This window comes from Chelonia mydas, chromosome 1 (assembly GCF_015237465.2).
Source record: "Chelonia mydas isolate rCheMyd1 chromosome 1, rCheMyd1.pri.v2, whole genome shotgun sequence".
Taxonomy (NCBI): Eukaryota; Metazoa; Chordata; order Testudines; family Cheloniidae; genus Chelonia; species Chelonia mydas.
Genome location: NC_057849.1, coordinates 22,214,653 through 22,236,483, shown reverse-complemented (window position 1 = coordinate 22,236,483; position 21,831 = coordinate 22,214,653). Strand labels below are relative to the sequence as shown.

The 21,831-nt window shown below is 43.6% G+C and overlaps 1 protein-coding gene across 1 annotated transcript in view; it reads left to right on the top strand.

Annotated features, from left to right (window-relative positions):
• Window positions 1–21,831, top strand: part of DLG2 (discs large MAGUK scaffold protein 2) — a 1,449,547-nt gene that overhangs the window by 148,530 nt on the left and 1,279,186 nt on the right. The gene's annotated exons all lie outside the window — the stretch shown is intronic.

Here is a 21,831-nt window from a genome sequence, read left to right as displayed (position 1 = left end):
TTAAAAACACTGGGTTTGTTTAGTCTGGAGAAGAGAAGACTGAGGGAGGAGATGATAACAGTTTTCAAGTACATAAAAGTTTGTTACAAAGAGGAGTGAGGTAAATTGTTCTCGTTACCTCTGAGGATAGGACAAGAAGCAGTAAGCTTAAATTGCAGCAAGGGAAGTTTAGGTTGGACATTAGGAAAAACTTCCTAACTGTCAGAGTGGTTAAGCACTGGAATAAATTGCCTAGGGAGGCTGTGGAATCTTCATCATTGGAGATTTTTAAGAGCAGGTTAGACAAACACCTATCTGGAATGGTCTAGATAATACTTAGTCCTGCCATGAGTCCAGGGGACTGGACTAGATGACCTCTCGCGGTCCATTTCAGATCTATTATTCTATTAAAGAAGGCATGAAGACAAGTCAGGAGTGCAAGAAGACCAATGGCATGATCCTGTGGCATTCTGAGCACCCTTAACTTCTATTTGCAGTAAATGAAAGACTGGGGCACTCGGCACCTCATAGCACTGGGCAATAAGGGCGTGAACCAACTCCTATTGCAGTCAGTAGGAAAGAATCCCAGTGTTTGGAATGAACTAAAAATATAATCAAGACTGAAATTATACTTCTCATTGGTGTTCCCAAAGCTAACTAGTGTCATCCACAAAGTGACACAACCATTTGGGATTTATTGACCATTGTGTCTTGATGTGACTGGTGACATTTTCTGTAAATAATGACAGGTTTCAGAGTAGCAGCCGTGTTAGTCTGTATCCGCAAAAAAAAAAAAAAAAAGGAGTACTTGTGGCACCTTAGAGACTAACAAATTTATTTGAGCATAAGCTTTCGTGAGCTACAGCTCACTTCATTGGATGCATTCAGTGGAAAATACAGTGGGGAGATTTATATACACAGAGCACATGAAACAATGGGTGTTACCATACACACTGCAACCAGATTGATCAGGTAAGGTGAGCTATTACCAGCAGGAGAGCAGGGGAAAAAAAACCTTTTGTAGTGATAATCAAGGTGGGCCATTTCCAGCAGTTGACAAGAACATCTGAGGAACAGTGAGGAGGTGGGGGGAATAAACACGGGGAAATAGTTTTACTTTGTGTAATGACCCATCCACTCCCAGTCTTTATTCAAGCCTAAGTTAATTGTATCCAGTTTGCAGATTAATTCTAATTCAGCAGTCTCTCATTGGAGTCTGTTTTTGAGGTTTTTTTGTTGAAGAATTGCCACTTTTAGGTCTGTAATCGAGTGACCAAAGAGATTGAATTGTTCTCCGACTGGTTTTTCAACGTTATAATTCTTGACGTCTGATTTGTGTCCGTTTATTCTTTTACGTAGAGACTGTCCAGTTTGGCCAATGTACATGGCAGAGGGGCATTGCTGGCACATGATGGCATATATCACATTGGTAGATGTTCAGGAGAACGAGCCTCTGATATTGTGGCTGATGTGATTAGGCCCTATGATGGTGTCCCCTGAATAGATATGTGGACACAGTTGGTAACGGGCTTTGTTGCAAGGATAGGTTCCTGAGTTAGTGGTTCTGTTGTGTGGTGTGTGGTTTGAAGTTTTTTGTCAAAGAATTGCCACATTTAGGTCTGTAATCGAGTGACCAGAGAGATTGAAGTGTTCTCCAACTGATTTTGAAAAACTGGTTTATTATACTTTTATGTTCATTATATTTAGATGGATGTTATGGATACTGGAGTGCTGAAGAGCAAAAAACCCACACCTTGCACCATTACTATATGCAATCATTACAGAGCTGTGTCTAGACCTCTTGAAATTCTTTCTACAAACACAGGTCTCTACCACTTGAACTAAAGGAGCAATCCATTAGGGCTTGATCCTGCAAAAATGTATACGGGGGAGTAAAACTACTCATGGCCATAAGTGTTTTATAGAATTGGGCCTAAATTGTTACACGTTTTTATCCTAACAAATGTAAGTGTGAATGTTCTTATTATTCAGGTAATTATCTAATTATTATTTTTTTGTCCTGCAAAGTGCTTAGCCTCAAATATCTTGTGGCACTGAGTTCCACTGGTTATTGCCAGGGATGATCTACATAATACATAGTCCTGCCTCAGTTCAGGGGACTGGACTAGATGACCTATCAAGGTCCCTTCCACTCCCACATTTCAATGATGTCTATGATTTTGATAATTCAAAATCCTAAATTCACATGTGGCTGTGAGCTGTCTCAGTTTTGTGCAATACAGATGTCTCACGGTCTTTGGTTTGTTGCACTAAATATATCCTTTGCTTATAATATTTGTGGATGACTGAAGGTGTTTCTCCTGTGCATCAAGGGTCCCTATAATAGCTTGAGTTTCTGCACTGATAGCATGAGCTGCTGATAAATATGTGAGCAGGCTTTTTCCATTACTAAATGTTTTCCCATTAGGGTCTTCCTGTTCTAGTTGTTCGGTTGCAAGTATGTAGGCTTCCCATTGTAACAAAAAAATTCTAATTTTCACCGTCTGGGCATAAGTCCTGGAAACTTGCTAGCAGCTGCTATACCTTTTCTTTCTTATCAGTCAAGTTTTTGGACTTATCACTCAAGCTTTCTAGGCTTTCTTTGCCTGCATTGGCTAATCAGCTTCTAAAAGCTGAAGACTTCTTCCTTGCTGTTTATGTGATAAAGGGTATGTCCAGACTTTTGGACATCCGTGGCTGGCTCGTGCCAGCTGACATGGGCTCACAGGACTCGGGCTAATGGGCTGTTTAATTGCAGTTTAAACATTTGGATTTGGGCTGAAGGTTGAGGTCTGGGACCCTCCCACCTCATAGGGTAAGGCGCCAGCTGAAACCCAAATATTTACACTGCAGTTAAACAGTTCCTTAGTCTGGGCCCGGTGAGCCTGAGTCAGTGGGCAAGGGCCAGCCGCAGATTTTTAAATGCAATGTAGATGGCCTTGCAAATGTTAGTATGCACTTAGCACTTCAACATCATCTTTCAGCAGAAGCTTCGCAGAGTAACAACAAACTTTACTGAGGGCAGTGTGCTAACATAACACACTATCATCCATACTGTCCACTGGATGGCTCCACGCAATGGTGCGCATGGATTCTTCTAAACACCCAGGAAACAACAGAATTCTCTGCATGTGTTCGTTGACTAAGGTCCCAGATTTCCATACTGAACACTATACTGTTGCACGCGTACTTTGTGTATTATAAATTCTTATTGGTCAGGAGAGCATGTACAATTACAGATCACTAATTTTTAGTAACTGTATCTGAACTTTAATTAATGTTACATTCAAAATTAGATAAAATATACAGAGTGGTCATTCTTAGCTTATAGCTACCTGGCATGTTCTCTCCCACCATTGTGTACCTACTCCATGTGTAGTGCTGAGCAGTCAGAGAAATTAAAAGTAAAGTAAATATACAGGCATAATGCCATGTTCTTCCAGCTCTGTTTTTTGCAACCAGAGCCTCTGCTGAGTCCTTGTTAAAGTACAAAGTTTTCTGCAGTCAGCTGAATTGCTCATCATCCTCCAATCTGAAAAACTAGTTGGCGTTGGAATTATTAATAATATTTGAAATTATTAATATGGGAAATCACCAAACATGAATTTAACCATAAAGTCCTTTATTAAATCCAAAGGCTGAATGGTACTTTATGAAGTTGCTCTAAACATGCCTAAAAATCTTAAATAATAACTAATTTACTACATCCAAACAGTAACAAAGCATTTATAAGCATTTGATCAAGATACTTACAAAAGGGCTAAACCTAGGGGTGCTTAGACTCATATTGGTTGGCTCCAATGTAGTCAGGCTGGTATTAGCAATTAACCCTTTCAGAGCTGACTTTTTATATCCTTTAACAAACAAGTGATATCATTGCCAATTACTGACCTCGGCTCAAACCAATGTGAGACAGTTCATCCGAATTTCCAGACTTAATCAAGATGAGATCTACAACCTCCTTTTTTCCCAAGGCCTTTCCTCCCCTCCTCCTTGTTGTCCAACAGGTTTTTTTTTTAATTGTACCTAGGTTCACATAGGAGATAACACTGGTATGTGGAGTGGGAAAGTCCATGTTGGCTCATTTTAAGACAGATAATCTTTGATTTGGAACCATCTGCAGTCACCCCTATCAGTTAGAGGCCTTCTTTTTAGAAACCCCTCCTTATCTCAGTCATTCTTTGAACCAGACATCATCCATACTTCATTCCTTTTGGCCGTAACTAATTATTTTCAAGGCCTTCCTTCTATTTGCTAGTCAGGGCCTTTCCTTACAACACATATACATTTCCTTTACCCAAAAACTAACTTTAATTATTAAATTTTATACTTATCCTACAATTGGGAAAGTCAGCTTCTTCCTGTACCAAGGAGAGATTACTTTATACGTGGCAGCGCTGCAAAGGGGAAGTTGTTACAGATGTGTCTCTTCCATACGTAAGTTCTGTGGTTGTTGGCACTTGCCCATGTAACATGGTCTGGAACTCTTAGACCTCCCTGTAATCTTATAGCCTTGTTCCTCTTTAAGGGCTGGCTTTCACACTCTAAAGCACACTTTTAGTTACAGTAAACCCCCAATTTACATTTCATGATCAACAGGTGAACTGACTCTGTCCAACCTAGGTGCTTTATATAGGCCTATTACCATAGTATCTGAGTGCCTCCCAATCACTAGTATATTTATTCTCAGCATCCCAGTGAGATAGAGTAGAGCCATTATTCCCATTTTACAGATGGGGGACTGAAGCACTAAGTGATTTGCCCTGGGTCTTACAGGAAGTGTGTGGTGGAACAGGCAATTGAACCCAGTTCTCAGGCTAGAGTCCTAACTATTCTTTCTCCCTAACAAATAGGGAAAAATCCAAGAACAGTCAGACTGAGCAAAGGGCTGAGGTTGAGATTTCTGTTATTTGCAGTTACGTTATAGTTACCTTACAGGAGGTGAGTTTGGCCCATATCAAATGTGTTTATATGAAGCAGATTTCCTTCTCTCAGTCTGTCAGAACAGTCTTTGCATGCTAAAATTGCCTTTCTCTATCTTGCTGAGGGTAAAAGACCCATTGGCTACCCTCACCTGATTTAGTCCGCTTGTCGAAGCAGTTTACTGGGTGTGGCCGCTATTACATGCAAACAGCTACTTGAAGCCATAGGTGAGAGCTGTGGGGGCCAAGGCGATGAACTATTCATAAGGAGCATGATGTGTTCCTCCAACAGAGGTACTACCCATCCCTAATACCCCCAGACACCCATTGTGATTCAACGGCATGAAGGCAGTTCAGTATGATGCTATGGGGTGTGGAGAGCATGACAAGGCACTGAAGATGTCCTGGTCACCTACTGCAGCTAAGAAGTCCCTCACCATAATGGTTTTTCATGCAGCTGGAATCAGACTTCTGTGGCTGAGAGAGTGGGATTGCCCTGTGCAACGGCTTTCTCACTCAAAAATTTCCCGCACAGGTTTCTTTTTCTCACAAATCTCATCCAATTAACATCATCTAATCAAATCTCATCATTTTATCATTAATCCAAATCCTGTAGTAATGGAGGCATGGTGGAGCGACAGGAGGAGATGGCCACTGGCAGTCATAGCCACAGTCCTGCACATAGGTGGCCTTGGGACTTGAGGTCATTCAGCTCCATCCCCAGGGCAGTGGAGATGTTTGGCAGCATCCTAGGTGACTAAGCAGCCTTTTATAGGATAGCACTGCTAACTCTTTTTAAGGGAAGGGGCTTGAAAAGGTGCCCTAAACATTGCCTGCCCCGTAATATCTGATGAGACTACCACAGCTGGCAGATCATAGAAAAGACTCATTTTAAGAGCATGGAACATCCGCACCCTTATGCACAGAGACAATGCACAAAGGCCTTAGAGAAGAATAGCTCTTGTCTCCAGAGAACTCGCCTGCTACAACATTGATATTGCAGCATGAGTGAGACTCAACTGGTCAGAGAAGGTTCCATCAGTGAGCTGGGAGGCAACTACACTTTCTTTTGGAAAGAAAAAGCAAAGGATGAAGACAGGATCCATGGAGTTGGACTTGCAATTAGAATGTCTTTTCTGAAACAACTTCCCGACCTCCCTGTTGGCCTGAATGAATGGCTCATGAAACTTCTATTTCCCCCTGAATCCTTTACGGCATGTCACTGTCATCAGTGCCTATGCACCTGTATTGACCAGCACAGAGGAAAGCAAGGAGCAGTTCTACTCTGACATGGACTCTATCCTCAGATCAAGATCTGCATATGACAAGCTCATCCTGCTGGGAGACTTCAATGCTAGAGTTGGTAGAGACAGCAGTGACTGGAGAGGTATGATAGGACAACATGGAGTGGGAAAGATGAACAGCAATGGACTCTTCCTCTTGGGTAAATGTGCAGAACATTGTGTACTCATCATTAACACCATCTTTAGGCAAAATCATAAATATAAAATGACATGTATTCACCCATGGTCCAAACTATGGTACCTAATCAACTATGTTATCACTGTCCAATGAGACATCCACAATGTCAGAATTACCAGAGGCATGCATGGCACAGAATGCTGGACAGACCACAGATTAATAAGAGCAGTGTTCAACCTACATATAGTCTCCTCGCAAAACAAGTGCCGTAAGCTCAATACAATAGCCTTCAACATAGCAAAGCTCAAGCACACCGACTATCAGATGCAGTTTCACCAGCCACTTGATGACAAGCTTTTTTTTCATGCTCACCATTCACTGACAACCCAACAGAAAAATGGAACCAGTTCAAAGATGTGATGATTGACACAACTAAATCAGTGCTGGGGCCAAAGAAAAGGCTACACAAGGACTAGTTTGATGAGAACAATGAGGACATTTCCAAACTCCTAAGTGACAAGCAGAAAGCATTTGTTGAATGGCAGAACGATCTCACTTCCATCTCAGAGAAAGATAGGTTTAAGTCTCTATAGAGCAAGGGCCAGTTTCAACAGAGGAGAATGCAAGATGAGTGGTAGGTGAGGAAAGCTGCAGAAGTTCAGCATTACACAGATACAAACAATGCAAAGATGTTCTTTGACTCTCTCAAAGCAGTCTACGGACCATCTAAATCTGGCAGTTTACCTGAAGTTGGCAGATGGCATAACTCTCATCAAAGACAAGGAGGGAATCATACAGAGTTGAGTCGAACACTTCAATAGTCTACTAAAAAGACCATCCACAGTCAATCAGCGTGTCCTTGATCAGTTACTTGAGAAACCCATCAAAGAAGATCTCGACCTCCCTCCATCAGTTGAAGAGGTCATGAAAGCCATCAAACAATGAACTCTGGTAAGGCATCCAGAAAGGATGGTATTCCAGCAGAACAGTACAAAGCAGCAGGCCCAAAGACTATCCAGGTGTTTCATGACATCTTGAGTAGCATTTGGGAGGAAGAAGAAATATCACAAGACTTCAAAGATGCTATTATTGTATCACTGTTCAAAAACAAAGGCAGCAAAGCTGACTGCAGAAACTACAGAGGAAAATGCTAGCAGGGAAAATGCTAGCTCGCATTGTACTGAACAGACTCATTGTAAACATATCTGGTGAGAATCTGCCAGAAGTGCAATGTGGTTTCAGATCAGGTCGTAGTACTATGGACATGATTTTTGTCATAAGGCAGGTCCAGGAAAAAAGTTTAGAGCAGAACATGAACCTGTGTGCAGTCTTTATTGAGTTGACCAAAGCCCTTGATACAGTCAACAGAGAGGGTCTATGGCAGTGGTGGGCAACCTGCGGCCCATGGACCCCACGTGGCCCATCAGGGTAATCTGCTTGTGTGCCGCAAGACTGTTTGTTTACATCTACCCTCCCTGTGTCCCGCACCGCTTCTCGCAGCTCCCACTGGCCGGGAATGGCAAACTGCGGCAACTGGGAGCTGTGGGCAGCCGTGCCTGCAGACGGTCAATGTAAAGAACTGTCTTGCGGCCCACCAACGGATTACGCTGATGAGCCATGTGTGGCCCGTGGGCCGCAGGGTGCCCACCACAGGTCTATGGGTTATTCTACATAAACCGAGAGTTCATACAAATCATCCGTCTGTTCCATGACCACATGACAGTGCAAGTGCTCTCCAATGATAACTCTTCTGACACATTTGAAATGTGAAATGTAGTGAAGCAAGGTTGTGTATTTGCTCCAGTGTTATTCAACTTGTTCTTTGACTGTGTCCTCAGTCATGCCACAAGGGACTTGGATCAGGGGATATACATTCACTACCAACTTGATGGCTTCCTCTTTGATCTTCGAAGACTCAATGCTCAGACCAAGACGCTGGAGAGACTTCTCGTTGCAGCACTTTTTTGAACACAACTTGATGCCCATAGACATAAAGACCTTCAGGTCATCATTGATAGATCATCTGAAGCATCCTAGCTCTTTGGCCTCACCATCAGTCTCGGTAAGACAGAAGTCTTGTTCCAACCAGTGCCTCATTCTAATGCCCCAGGGCCAGCCATCTTCATCCAAGGTACACAGCTGAAAAAGTGGATTAATTCAAGTATTTAAAGATTGGCACTACATTAGCCTTTTTCCAGTCATCCGGGACTTCCCCCGTTCGCCACGAGTTTTCAAAGATAATGGCCAAGGGCTCTGCAATCACAGCCGCCAATTCCTTCAGCACTCTCGGATGCAACTCGTCCGGCCCCATGGACTTGTGCACGTCCAGCTTTTCTAAATAGTCCCTAACCACCTCTTTCTCCACAGAGGGCTGGCCATCTCTTCCCCATTTTGTGATGCCCAGCGCAGCAGTCTGCGAGCTGACTTTGTTAGTGAAAACAGAGGCAAAAAAAGCATTGAGTACATTAGCTTTTTCCACATCCTCTGTCACTAGGTTGCCTCCCTCATTCAGTAAGGGGCCCACACTTTCCTTGGCTTTCTTCTTGTTGCCAACATACCTGAAGAAACCCTTCTTGTTACTCTTGACATCTCTTGCTAGCTGCAGCTCCAGGTGCGATTTGGCCCTCCTGACATCTTTCCTACATGCCCGAGCAATATTTTTATACTCTTCCCTGGTCATATGTCCAACCTTCCACTTCTTGTAAGCTTCTTTTTTATGTTTAAGATCCGCTAGGATTTCACCATTAAGCCAAGCTGGTCGCCTGCCATATTTACTATTCTTTCGACTCATCGGGATGGTTTGTCCCTGTAACCTCAACAGGGATTCCTTGAAATACAGCCAGCTCTCCTGGACTCCCTTCCCCTTCATGTTAGTCCCCCAGGGTAATGTAGTGCCAATCTTTAAAAAAGGGAAGAAGGAGGATCCTGGGAACTACAGGCCAGTCAGCCTCACCTCAGTCCCTGGAAAAATCATGGAGCAGGTCCTCAAAGAATCAATCCTGAAGCACTTACATGAGAGGAAAGTGATCAGGAACAGTCAGCATGGATTCACCAAGGGAAGGTCATGCCTGACTAATCTAATCGCCTTTTATGATGAGATTACTGGTTCTGTGGATGAAGGGAAAGCAGTGGATGTATTGTTTCTTGACTTTAGCAAAGCTTTTGACACGGTCTCCCACAGTATTCTTGTCAGCAAGTTAAGGAAGTATGGGATGGATGAATGCACTATAAGGTGGGTAGAAAGCTGGCTAGATTGTCGGGCTCAACGGGTAGTGATCAATGGCTCCATGTCTAGTTGGCAGCCGGTGTCAAGTGGAGTGCCCCAGGGGTCGGTCCTGGGGCCGGTTTTGTTCAATATCTTCATAAATGATCTGGAGGATGGTGTGGATTGCACTCTCAGCAAATTTGCAGATGATACTAAACTGGGAGGAGTGGTAGATACGCTGGAGGGCAGGGATAGGATACAGAAGGACCTAGACAAATTGGAGGATTGGGCCAAAAGAAATCTGATGAGGTTCAATAAGGATAAGTGCAGGGTCCTGCACTTAGGACGGAAGAATCCAATGCACCGCTACAGACTAGGGACCGAATGGCTAGGCAGCAGTTCTGCGGAAAAGGACCTAGGGGTGACAGTGGACGAGAAGCTGGATATGAGTCAGCAGTGTGCCCTTGTTGCCAAGAAGGCCAATGGCATTTTGGGATGTATAAGTAGGGGCATAGCGAGCAGATCGAGGGACGTGATCGTTCCCCTCTATTCGACACTGGTGAGGCCTCATCTGGAGTACTGTGTCCAGTTTTGGGCCCCACACTACAAGAAGGATGTGGATAAATTGGAGAGAGTCCAGCGAAGGGCAACAAAAATGATTAGGGGTCTAGAGCACATGACTTATGAGGAGAGGCTGAGGGAGCTGGGATTGTTTAGTCTGCGGAAGAGAAGAATGAGGGGGGATTTGATAGCTGCTTTCAACTACCTGAAAGGGGGTTCCAAAAAGGATGGCTCTAGACTGTTCTCAATGGTAGCAGATGACAGAACGAGGAGTAATGGTCTGAAGCTGCAATGGTGGAGGTTTAGATTGGATATTAGGAAAAACTTTTTCACTAAGAGGGTGGTGAAACACTGGAATGCGTTACCTAGGGAGGTGGTAGAATCTCCTTCCTTAGAGGTTTTTAAGGTCAGGCTTGACAAAGCCCTGGCTGGGATGATTTAACTGGGACTTGGTCCTGCTTCGAGCAGGGGGTTGGACTAGATGACCTTCTGGGGTCCCTTCCAATCCTGATATTCTATGATTCTATGATTCTATGATTTGGGCAGCACCATCTCTAGTGACAGTTCTCTTGACAAGGAAATTGCCTCCAGTAAAGCTAGCCAGGCCCTTGGCCGACTCCGAACAAAAGTCCTTAACCAACACAACATTTGTCTGTCCACCAAATTGAAGATCTACAGTGCAGTGGTCTTAACATCTCTCCTATATGGATCTGAGACATTGACAGCACATTAAACAGTTTGAGCAATTTCACATTCTTTCCCTTCACTCAATAATAAGCATTAGGTGGCAGGACAATGACCAATATTAAGGTCTTTGAGAGAGCAAACACAACCAGGATCGAGAAAATGCTACTTGGAGCACAACTTAGCTGGACCGGACATGTCATCAGAATGGAAGACCATTACCTCCCAAAACAGATCTTGTATGGGGAGCTTAGGTAGGGCAAAAGAAAGAATGGTCATCCATATAAGTGCTTCAAAGATAACCTGAAGAACAGTCTCCGCTGGCATCAATCTCAAAGAATTCGATCAAATGGCTCTGAACAGGACTCACTGGTGGTCTCAGACAAGATCAGCATGCAATAGGTTTGAGTGGGATCGAAGAAATCATCTCCAGGCTGCATGTGAAAGACACCACAGAGCTGCATTGTCAAACATCATAGACACAGACTTCCCATGCCCTCAGTATGACTAGATGTATCAGGGTTCAGACTTCAGAGTCATATCCGTAGCCATGAATGAGAATGATGACAATATCGTCATCAGCGATGGACTACCAATAATATGGAGCAGGATAGAAACTCCAACTGGTTACATCTAGCCTCACATGAATCCACATTTGCCTTGCCATTGTCTCCTGCTCACGTGACCTAGATGGCAATGCCCACTGGTCTGCATGTGATGATCCCCTCTGCTGTTACTCAGGTACCCAAATCAGGTCTTTATTCATAGATTTTTAGATTAATAGATTTTAAAGCCAGGAGGAGGGACCATTATGGTCTCCTGCATAACTATGTCCTTTACCCATTTGAGATGGATTGTCATTGAACAAAATATCACCAAACACAATGGAGCAGAGATGGGACTGCTCTGTATTGTGCATGGGTCTAGGAATCCACCTTTCTGCACCCTTTGCCTTGCACTTATTCTGCAGCAGAAGATATCTGCATGTTTTCCCGTGGATTTAAGGTGCATCTTGTACCTTGTTCCCAACCACTTGAAGCTTATCCACCTATAATGAATGTTTGGCCCTCTAGGTGTAACACTGTGGATATCAGGAGAGTAAAATAAAAACTGTTGTTCCAAAAAAATTTAATTAGCATAAAATGAGTTTTGAAGATACTATTTGGATACCCAGATTTGTAAGGCTTATTATATCAGCCTTCAGAAAGCTTCTCAATCATTCATTTTGGATTATTAATGTTTATTAATTCTCTTCATACCGCCAAGATGACATTTTAAATCTTTCCTTTTAATTTTAAATAATAAATTTCACTTCCTGACATGATTTATCAGTCCTAGCACTGATGGAATATTATCATCTCATTAAAATCATGCCTGGCTTATTATTACAGCAGCATAGCAAAAGGAAAATAATAATACTTAGCCTATCATATTTGATATATTCAAAGCACCATACAAATATTAACAAATTGATCCCCACCATCCCTCTGTGCAGTAGTTGAGTATTATAACACTATTAAGTGAATTGTGTAAGGCCATGCAGTGAGCTAGTGGCAGAATCACAGCACTCAGGAGTTCCTGATGCCCAGTCAGTGCTCAAATTCGTACTGTTCTTTGTTTCTAGAAAACAATTAGCTGTAGTTACAGATTCAATACAGCAACAGCTGGTTTTGTGTTTGAGATCACCTTCTTACAGAGCCCCAGAATAATTTTGTATGAGTACATTTTTTGAGTAATGGTCTCTATGTGTTTTTCTCACATGAGATATACGTGTGCACCATGCACCTGAGGCCAGAATTTTTTGTAAGCAGTGTCCATTGGCCTGTGCATGCACCATGGCTGATGCCTCTCCAGTTCCTTCTTACCGCCACTTGTTCTTAGTCAGAATCTGCAGTGTCCTCAGCTCCTTTTTCACTGCGTCATTGCTGAAAGATATTGTATATAGTTTTTTAGTAATTTTTGTAATTTAGTCATTTTGGAGCATAGTATAGTTAGTGTGTTCCCCATTTCTTTCCCACCCAGAGACTTTTTCCCCTCCGAGAAGTCTGGGATTATGCCCAGGATCCCAATGTTCAAAAATTGTTTCCTACCCTTGCTCCTTTTCAGTGAGTGGCGAACATCCATGCTGCCTCCACTGCTTGGGTAACACTCGTATTTCTGCCAAGTGCAGCATCTGCTGCTCTTTTTCTCCCCAGAAAGCATGAGGGTCGGGAACAGAGACTCAGAAAACATCTCATAGAAAAAGCAATGAAGCTTCACTCAGATCCAGCCCAGGAACCACCCCCGTACATCAGTCTAACCAAGCAAGCATTGCACTTCCAAACACAAACTTGGGAACGGAGGCTAAGACTGTTAAGCCTGAGGAGAAGGCTTCACATAAGAGCACAGGGCACTCATATAGACATAAGGACAAGCCATCTTCATCTAAAACTGCCCCAAAGAGAAAGGATCCCTCTGTGACCCTGTCAAAGTTGGGTACTCTAGTGCCCAGTGGCGCTAAGAACAGAGGCCTCAGTAAATCTTGACAGGAGAAGGAGTTGCACGGGGTACAGATTCAGCAGTTCTGACATCAGCTCCAATGGTGAAGGTTCTTGCCTTGCAATCTCTGTTCTCCATTCTGTATGCTAATGGAGATGCCTCCCTGTCCCATCTTTGATGCAGATGAGGCTAGGGGAGTTGCCTTAATCCTGTCACCCTTGTCAGGAGGGGTTTAGGTGTGTCTCCCACCGCCTTTTCATTGCTTTCTGTAAATCTTTCTTCTGATCCATTTTGGTTCAAGCAGAGGCTGGGGGTGGGGGTGTCCTTCATGAGTCAGACAGGCTGGATACTGTGCCCTGGTTCCCCAAGAACACAGAACTGACTGGTATCAGTGCAACCATTGGTATGGTTGGTTCCACTGGAAATAAGGGATCCAGCTCTCTCTTCAGATGAGTCTGAGGCCTTGCATGAATTTGTAGAGCATTGGGTGGAGGTGGCATGAGACAGGAGCCCCAGAAGATTGGCCAGATACGATAAGCCAAGAGACAGGTGGTACCCTGTGCCATGGGGTCCCCCTCTGCTAGTTGATCCATTCTACTGGCAATAATGGGAACCCTAGGAGGCCTACCCTGGACACCCAGGATCAGTTCAGGAGTACTATTTGCTATCTCCTGGATACCCACAACTGGCTCTGACGGAATATTTGGAAGGGGAAGGTGAGCCAGATCTGCCGGTTCTGATAGTTCTGGGAGCAATCTTGTCATCTTCACTGGATGAGGTGATTACTCCATTTTCTCCAACCCCACCAGACAACTTTAAACAATATGGTGGCTGTGAAGCTACAGATTCAGTTTGAGGAAGTCCAGGAGCCTCAGCTCAGATTACTAGACATTCTTCAGCCTTCCAGTCTGAGATGAGTGGTCCTCCCCATCAACAAGGCCATCATGGACCCAGCAAAGATGGTTTGGAACACTCCTACTTGTGTTCCCACCCATAAGAGGGCTGAGTAGCGCTGCTTTGTTCCATCCAAGGGGAGAGAGTTTTTGTTCTCACCCACTGCCTAACCCTTTGGCTACAGAATGGTCCAAGCAACAGCATCCAAAGGCTACTTGATAAGGGACAAAAGCAACTCGACCGTCTAGGGAGAAAGGTCTTCTCTTCCTCCTGCCTCTCATACAGGATTTCAAATATGATTTTACTAATTATAATTTTCTGGAATTTAAAGACAAGCTCCTTGAGGAGGATAGGGCCCACTTCTAGACCTTGCTGTATGAGGGCAGATCGGTTGCCAAACTTCCCTACAAGCCACAGTGGACATGGCATATACTACATCTAGGGTGATGGCTACAGTAATTGTTATGAGGAGAGACTAGTGGTTGCAATCCTCATAGAAAGAAAAGGAGTACTTGTGGCACCTTAGAGACTAACAAATTTATTTGAGCATAAGTTTTCGTGAGCTACAGCTCATTTCATCGGATGAACATGTTTAACATGGTTGCTACTCTGAAACCTGCAATCCGCATATTTCCCTAAAGAGGTGCAGAGTGCAATCCAAGATCTGCAGAAGAGAAGAGTGAGGGGGGATTTGATAGCAGCCTTCAACTACCTGAAGGGGGGTTCCAAAGAGGATGGAGTTAGGCTGTTCTCAGTGGTACCAGATGACAGAACAAGGAGTAATGGTCTCAAGTTTCAGTGGGAGAGGTTTAGGTTGGATATTAGGGAAAAAAAATTCACTAGGAGGGTGGTGAAGCACTGGGGTGGGTTACCTAGGGTGGTGGTGGAATCTCCTTCCTTTGAGGTTTTTAAGGTCAGGCTTGTCAAAGCCCTGGGTGGGATGATTTAGTTGGGGATTGGTCCTGCTTTGAGCAGGGAGTTGGACTAGATGACCTCCTGAGGTCCCTTCCAACCCTGATATTCTCTGATTCTATGAAGCCAGCCCAGCCTCACAGGAACAAAGGACGCTGGCCTAGGCAGCAACAAAAGGATCTTTTAGATTCTCGAGTGAGTCATCGCACTTCCTTTGGTCAGTTTGGGACTGCGATAAAGTAATGCTCACCTGACTCTGAATGGGGGGGTGGGGGAAGGAGGGCAAAGCCACGAGGGAAGAAAGGACATGATGAAAGGGAGAGACATTTGCCATGCTCTCTCTCTCTTCTGCCTACATCTACAGACACCACACCAAGCAACTGGATTGTCTGTGCACTGTTGTATTGCTCTCCCAGCAGATATTGGAGTGATTGAAGTCCCCCATGAGAACCAGGGCCTGTGATCTAGTAACTTCTGTTCCTAGAAGTTATCCACCTCATCCCCCTAGTCTGGTGGTCTATAGCAGACTCCCACCGCAACAACACCCTTGTTGCTCACACTTCTAAACTTTGTCCCATACGTGCCCTGATGTGGTGTGAACTGCCTCTCTGCTCTTGGAGAGTTTTTGCCTGGGCTTATTTTAAGCCATGAGGATACATTTTCAGCCTCATAACTACACACATGAAACTATAACCAATAACATTACTATAACATCACTGTAACAACCATGCTCAGTGCATCATGAACCTTCCGAAAACACCGGACATGACAAACTTTGCACTGGATACCACACAGTCATTTTATAAGGATGAACATGGGGGTGCAGGGTGTTCCCCCCAGGTACAGAGCATCACACTGCCCTCTGTCCCCTCAGCTGTGGATTGTTTGAACTGCAGTAGGAAGGAGAAACTGGGGAGGCATTGGCCCACACCATCTTTTACAACCTTGGTTCGGAGCATGAGGAGAGCTAAGGTGTGTGTGCGGGTCAATGGACACTGCTTGCAAAAAATTCCCATCTCAGGCTCATGGTGCACATTCGTAGCCCACATGTGGAATATAGACAGAGACCACACATCTCGAAAAATCTCCAGTTACAGGTAAGTAGCCTCCATTTATTTAGAACTCATTCTTGTTTTGAGATCTAAAATGGATAGCTACTATATTCCAACAGCTCATGTTGTCTACCAGTTTTTTAAGGATTCTTCTCTTTCTTTACCTTTCCTTAGTTGAAAATACTGACTTGAGATCATCCATTCAGAATGGAAGCTGCCTACATGAATTTGTTTTGAAAATAAAATTAGCATAATGATATGCAAATCCCCGCTTATTTTTCTGTGGTGCAGGACCAGTGATATAATCATATGCATGGGTATTTGAACTTGGTTTGAAAATGTCACACACATCCAATTAGGTGAATGGTAGCCTGCATTTTTACCTTCAATCTGTATGCTGCTCATGTGGACCCACCATGTATTTGTTTTCAACAGCCAGTCCTTTATTACTGGAATAATCATAGAAACTGAAGATATAAAACATACAACACTGACATCTCCCCTTCTCCTGCTAAACCCCTACTAACCCAAAACGAGAGGAAATTCATAAAATCTGTAAAAACAAATAAACAACCCACCCCACCACCACCACAGCCAAGCAGAGTTTTGACTCTGAAAAGGATGGCAGAGGCACCGTTAAGTCCACTCGGGGTTTTGCTATTTTGATTTGAGGTGGAAGCACTGAGATCTAGATCCTCAAAAGTACTTAGGCATAGCTCCACTCAGCATTGCAATGCCTAACCTCTAGACAGCCTGCCACCTAGTGGAATCCCCGGCCATGAGCAAGATACCCAGTCTCCCCAGAGAAGGCGTGGGGATAGTTAGGTGCCTGGAAAAGGTACCATCCAAAACCAGCAAGCTGAGGGGGGAACCACCTGAGCTAGCAAGGAATGAAATGCTCCAGAGAGGAGTGGGCAGAGGAGTGGGGGTTAGGTGCCTGAGGGCTTGTTCATATGGTGCATTAGTCTGCACCAGAGAGGTATAAAACTTAGTCCACATTAGTGTGTTGTTCAGTATCTGGCCCAGGTAGACCCTGCTTCTATTTCAAACAGTACTACATTAACATGCACCAGGGAACTTTTAGTGCATGCCAGCAGGGCCCACACAGGTCAGTTAGTGTGTGACACACTAGTGTGCACTAGAATTTACATTGTTCTGGTGTGCAACTGACCCGTGCACCTGCCTGGCAGTCCAGAGATGGGAGTCTCCCTATGCTTGTGCTTCTCAGCCACAAACCTTCTGCCAGAGCTGGGCATCTAAACCAGGTCAGCCATGCCCTAGCAGCTGAAACCATCTCTGCCTCCTATCTCCTGCTGGAGCTTGATTCTTCTCTCACGCTTGCCCTACATTTCCCTTTGCTCCTGGCTATCTTTTGTGTGGGTGCTGTGCTGCCCTCCATCCACCTATCAGTGTCTTGCATCTGTCCCTCTTGCAGCACGGTCTGACAAGTCTCAGGTCTCATAGCACACCTACAGGACCAGGCTCTGTTGGCAAGATAGGGATTCCCCACTTAGTTGGCGAAATCCATCTCGGGGCTTTAGCTTGAGCTAGGTTCTAAGTTTCTTGTTAGCTGTGGAGCAGCATCAGGACGTAGGCAGCTTTATGAATGCTGACCAGCCGAAACTGGTGCCATGGGGACTTAGGTACGTATGGAATTAGGCAGCAGCTGAATTGCATCTCTGAAAATAACAGTGGCATCCAAATGATGAACTTCAGTGCCTAAATACTTTGAGGATCTGGGCCTCAGATATTAGGGTGATGTGTGGCAGTATAAAAGTCTAAAATAGATTTATACATCTAGTATATGTCTCTGCTGGTGTAGCATTGTCTCTGGGAGTCTATCTCCAGCATAGGTCACTGAAGGAAAATGTGCAAAAATGTTTCATGAAGAAAGATGTAAATTATTTAGCAAAAATCTTAGATATTTTAGATTGAAATCCTCCTCCCCTAATCTGAAAGTAAAACAGTTACATGAATTCCATCATGTGCGGGACTGAAGCTGAGTGCAGCAGAGACTTCAGGCATGCTAGTGCATATGTAATATATACAGGAACTGCTTCATCAGATGGAGGCCAGCAAATGTAAATGTATTTGCACAGAGTCACTTGGCTGTTACTAAACCCACGAGAATATAAAATTAAACAAATTCAAGCACGAGCCATAAAATTTGTCAGTGTGTACAGAAACCTACAGTGCAAGGTTAGACCAATTAGTGCTATACCTACATGTTAAGTACAGATGACTGAAGTCATAGAATAAAGTGATTCTTAATGTTGTTCATTTGAAGCATCAGTAGCATAATTTACAACCTCAAAGAGGAAGAATTAAGGGTCATAATGGAAACTGGAAAATGAGTTAGCAAGAGGGTCATAAACCAGAGTTTCTAACAATACAAACCATAATAATAATTTAAAATTCTGTAGCACTATTCATCCAAGGATCTCAAAGTGCTCTGACAAACATTAATTAACTGAGCCTTGCAATACCCCTGTGTGTTACTACAGGTATCTTGATTTGACAAGTGGTTAAGATGAAATGCAGAAAGATTCTTTTGCCTGGGATAACAGAGTAGCAAGTCAGTGGAAGAACTGCAAATTGAACCTGCAGTCCTGATTTCCATTCTCCTGCTCTGACCACTTAGACCACACTTCCTACCAGTAAACTGAGTAACTGAAATGGTGAGACAGGGTATAATGAACCAAGTTTGATATTTGTGTTCTTGCTTTCTGAGCATTTTAAGTAATGTACCAGTGGAGTAGGGTGGATTAAAATCTATGGAGTTTAGTCAGTCTTCATCTCTTGCATTCATTTTTTTGAAGCAAACACAGGAATATTTGGCCTCCTATGAGTTAATATAGCAGGCCTACTCCTACAGTTGGGCTCTGCATTGAGTCTGTACTGATGCATACAACTGCTGGATTGTGGTCCTATGCCTTATTCCCTGATGTAGAAGAAATATGGACTCTTACACCAAAGAAATTAAAATCAAAATATTATATTTAAATATGTTGAGAATATAGCAAGCAATATTCGGAAGCTAAGGGTTAATGCTGTCACTCTTTTCTGTTATTTAGAATTGCATGATGCTATCCTAATCATGCAGTTATGCTGCCATAGGGGATTGGTGAATGGGAGTTGAATTTGGTGCCTTGCTCTCTGGGGACCCAAATGGGCAAGTCCCTGGGAGAGACACCAGAATAAACCAAACATATTTAAATTTATTACAGTCTCCTTAAATTCATTGCTTGCAACCCCAGTCAGTATGTGAGGTGCCAGCAAGGCCATGGGCAGTACAACACTGTGGGAATAGCAAATGTGTGAGTATCATGTGTGGCACTTGACAGGTCTGGTAGCTGTTATCAGTCATTTGCAAGAGGTGACATGTTCACAACTCTGCAGGGAGTCCATGCAGGTGTGTTCTGTTCACTCCAGTTAAGCAAGTGCTCTGATATTTGGGAATGACATAGTGAGCGAAGTGGGAGGAATTGTGATAAAAGGTAGTTGGCTTAAAACTAGCTTAGGGAAGGGAGGACTGAGAGCTCCCGTAATCCATGGCAAATGTGAATGCAGAAATTCACAGTTGTCATAAATATAAAGGGAAGGGTAAACCCCTTTAAAATCCCTCCTGGCCAGAGGAAAACTCCTATCACCTGTAAAGGGTTAAGAAACTAAAGGTAACCTCGCTGGCACCTGACCAAAATGACCAATGAGCAGACAAGATACTTTCAAAAGCTGGGAGGAGGGAGAGAAACAAAGGGTCTCTGTCTGTCTATATGCTGCTTTTGTCGGGGATAGACCAGGAATGGAGTCTTAGAACTTTTAGTAAGTAATCTAGCTAGGTATGTGTTAGATTATGATTTCTTTAAATGGCTGAGAAAAGGATTGTGCTGAATAGAATAACTATTTCTGTCTGTGTATCTTTTTTGTAACTTAAGGTTTTGCCTAAAGGGATTCTCTATGTTTTGAATCTAATTACCCTGTAAGGTATCTACCATCCTGATTTTACAGGGGGGATTTCTTTATTTCTATTTACTTCTATTTTTATTAAAAGTCTTCTTGTAAGAAAACTGAATGCTTTTTCATTGTTCTCAGATCCAAGGGTTTGGGTCTGTGGTCACCTATGCAAATTGGTGAGGCTTTTTACCAAACCTTGTCCAAGAAGGTTTTGGGAAGTATTTGGGGGGAAAGACGTTTCCAAATAGCTCTTCCCCAGTAACCAGTATTTGTTTGGTGGTGGTAGCGGCCAATCCAAGGACAAAGGGTGGAATATTTTGTACCTTGGGGAAGTTTTGACCTAAGCTGGTAAAGATAAGCTTAGGAGGTTTTCATGCAGGTCCCCACATCTTTATCCTAGTGTTCAGAGTGGGGAAGGAACCTTGACAACAGTAAAGAGAGAGGCTTGTATAGAAATTCCTGTACCAAATTAATTGTATTATCAGCCTATGCTGTAACAGCAAAGCTCTAGAATTGTCACATGACTGCTACTCATCAGAAGGTAAGCTATGGGAGCGGGGTGCTGGAAAAATGTGTATAGTGGGAGTGCTGAAAGCCATTGAACAAAACTATAAACCCTGTACATGATGGAAGCTATCCATTCAGTTGCTATTATTACTCTTAGCTTAGGTATGCTGTCGCACCCCAACACCCTTATACACAAGTGCCTTTTGAAAGTTAAAAGCCTTCGAACACCAATGGTGAATTAAGATGAAAGAGGTAAATTTCTGCCTCCACCGAACTTGCTTTGCAGTTAGGGAGCTGCATCAGTCAAGCATGAGGAGCCCATGGAGTGGTGGCACACAGCTCTGAGGGACCCTGCAGTAGGTAGTTTCATGCTCCACTAGGCTTTAAATCTATTTTACATTTACATTAGGGTCTTGAGGAGAATTCCAGGTTTCTATCAAGCCAGGGGTTGCCTTGTTTCTGGGTTGGAATTGTGGTGGTGTTAGCTGTGACACTGAAGCAGATGTTCTTGTTAAGTTTGTAGGAATTCCCTCTGAGTGGAGAGGAGAAACCCTTTTATTCTGCATGCAGTTAGAAGAGTCACATACGTGTGCAGTCTCTCTCTCGCTCTTTCACTCTATACAAACACACTTTGTTGCTCTCGCTGTCATGAAGATGTTACTTTTGTTAATTCTTGTTTACTCAATCTAAATTAAACTAAATCACTTTCACACATTCAAAACAAGATGTATTTGAGTCTAGGAAAACATTGTTCAGCTTCCTCAACCTGTCTGAATGTGGGAGTGATTAACCCAGTCACTGTGCTTTCAGTCTGAGGTAATAGTAACCTGATTTTATCACTGTTCCCAACTCTTGCAGCCTTTGGTTCCTAATGGGTGCTTTTCGTCTTCTGCAAGGAATTTCTGGAACAGATAATAGGTGCGTGCAGCTCTTGGTTGTAGCCACTAGCCAGACACCAAGAGCCACTGCTTACAAACCCCTTGCCTCCTGCAAACAAAGCAGTGAAGCAGGAGGCCAGTAAGAGGGGTGGGCGATCCTAGCACCATATCCATCCCTGTCAGTTCCTCACTACTGCATTGAAGGGATGTAATGCCTGGTGGCCCAGGCAGGTTAGGAGCAGTCCAGAGCACTAGTCAAATGTGTGTGGGAAGTCAGGTATCTGACAGATCAATCTTTATCAGAGGCAATCTGGGTCAATTGTTGGAGTTCTCACAGGGATCAGTAACTGGAAAATCCAGTCCCACGGGCTGGTCTGTGGGCT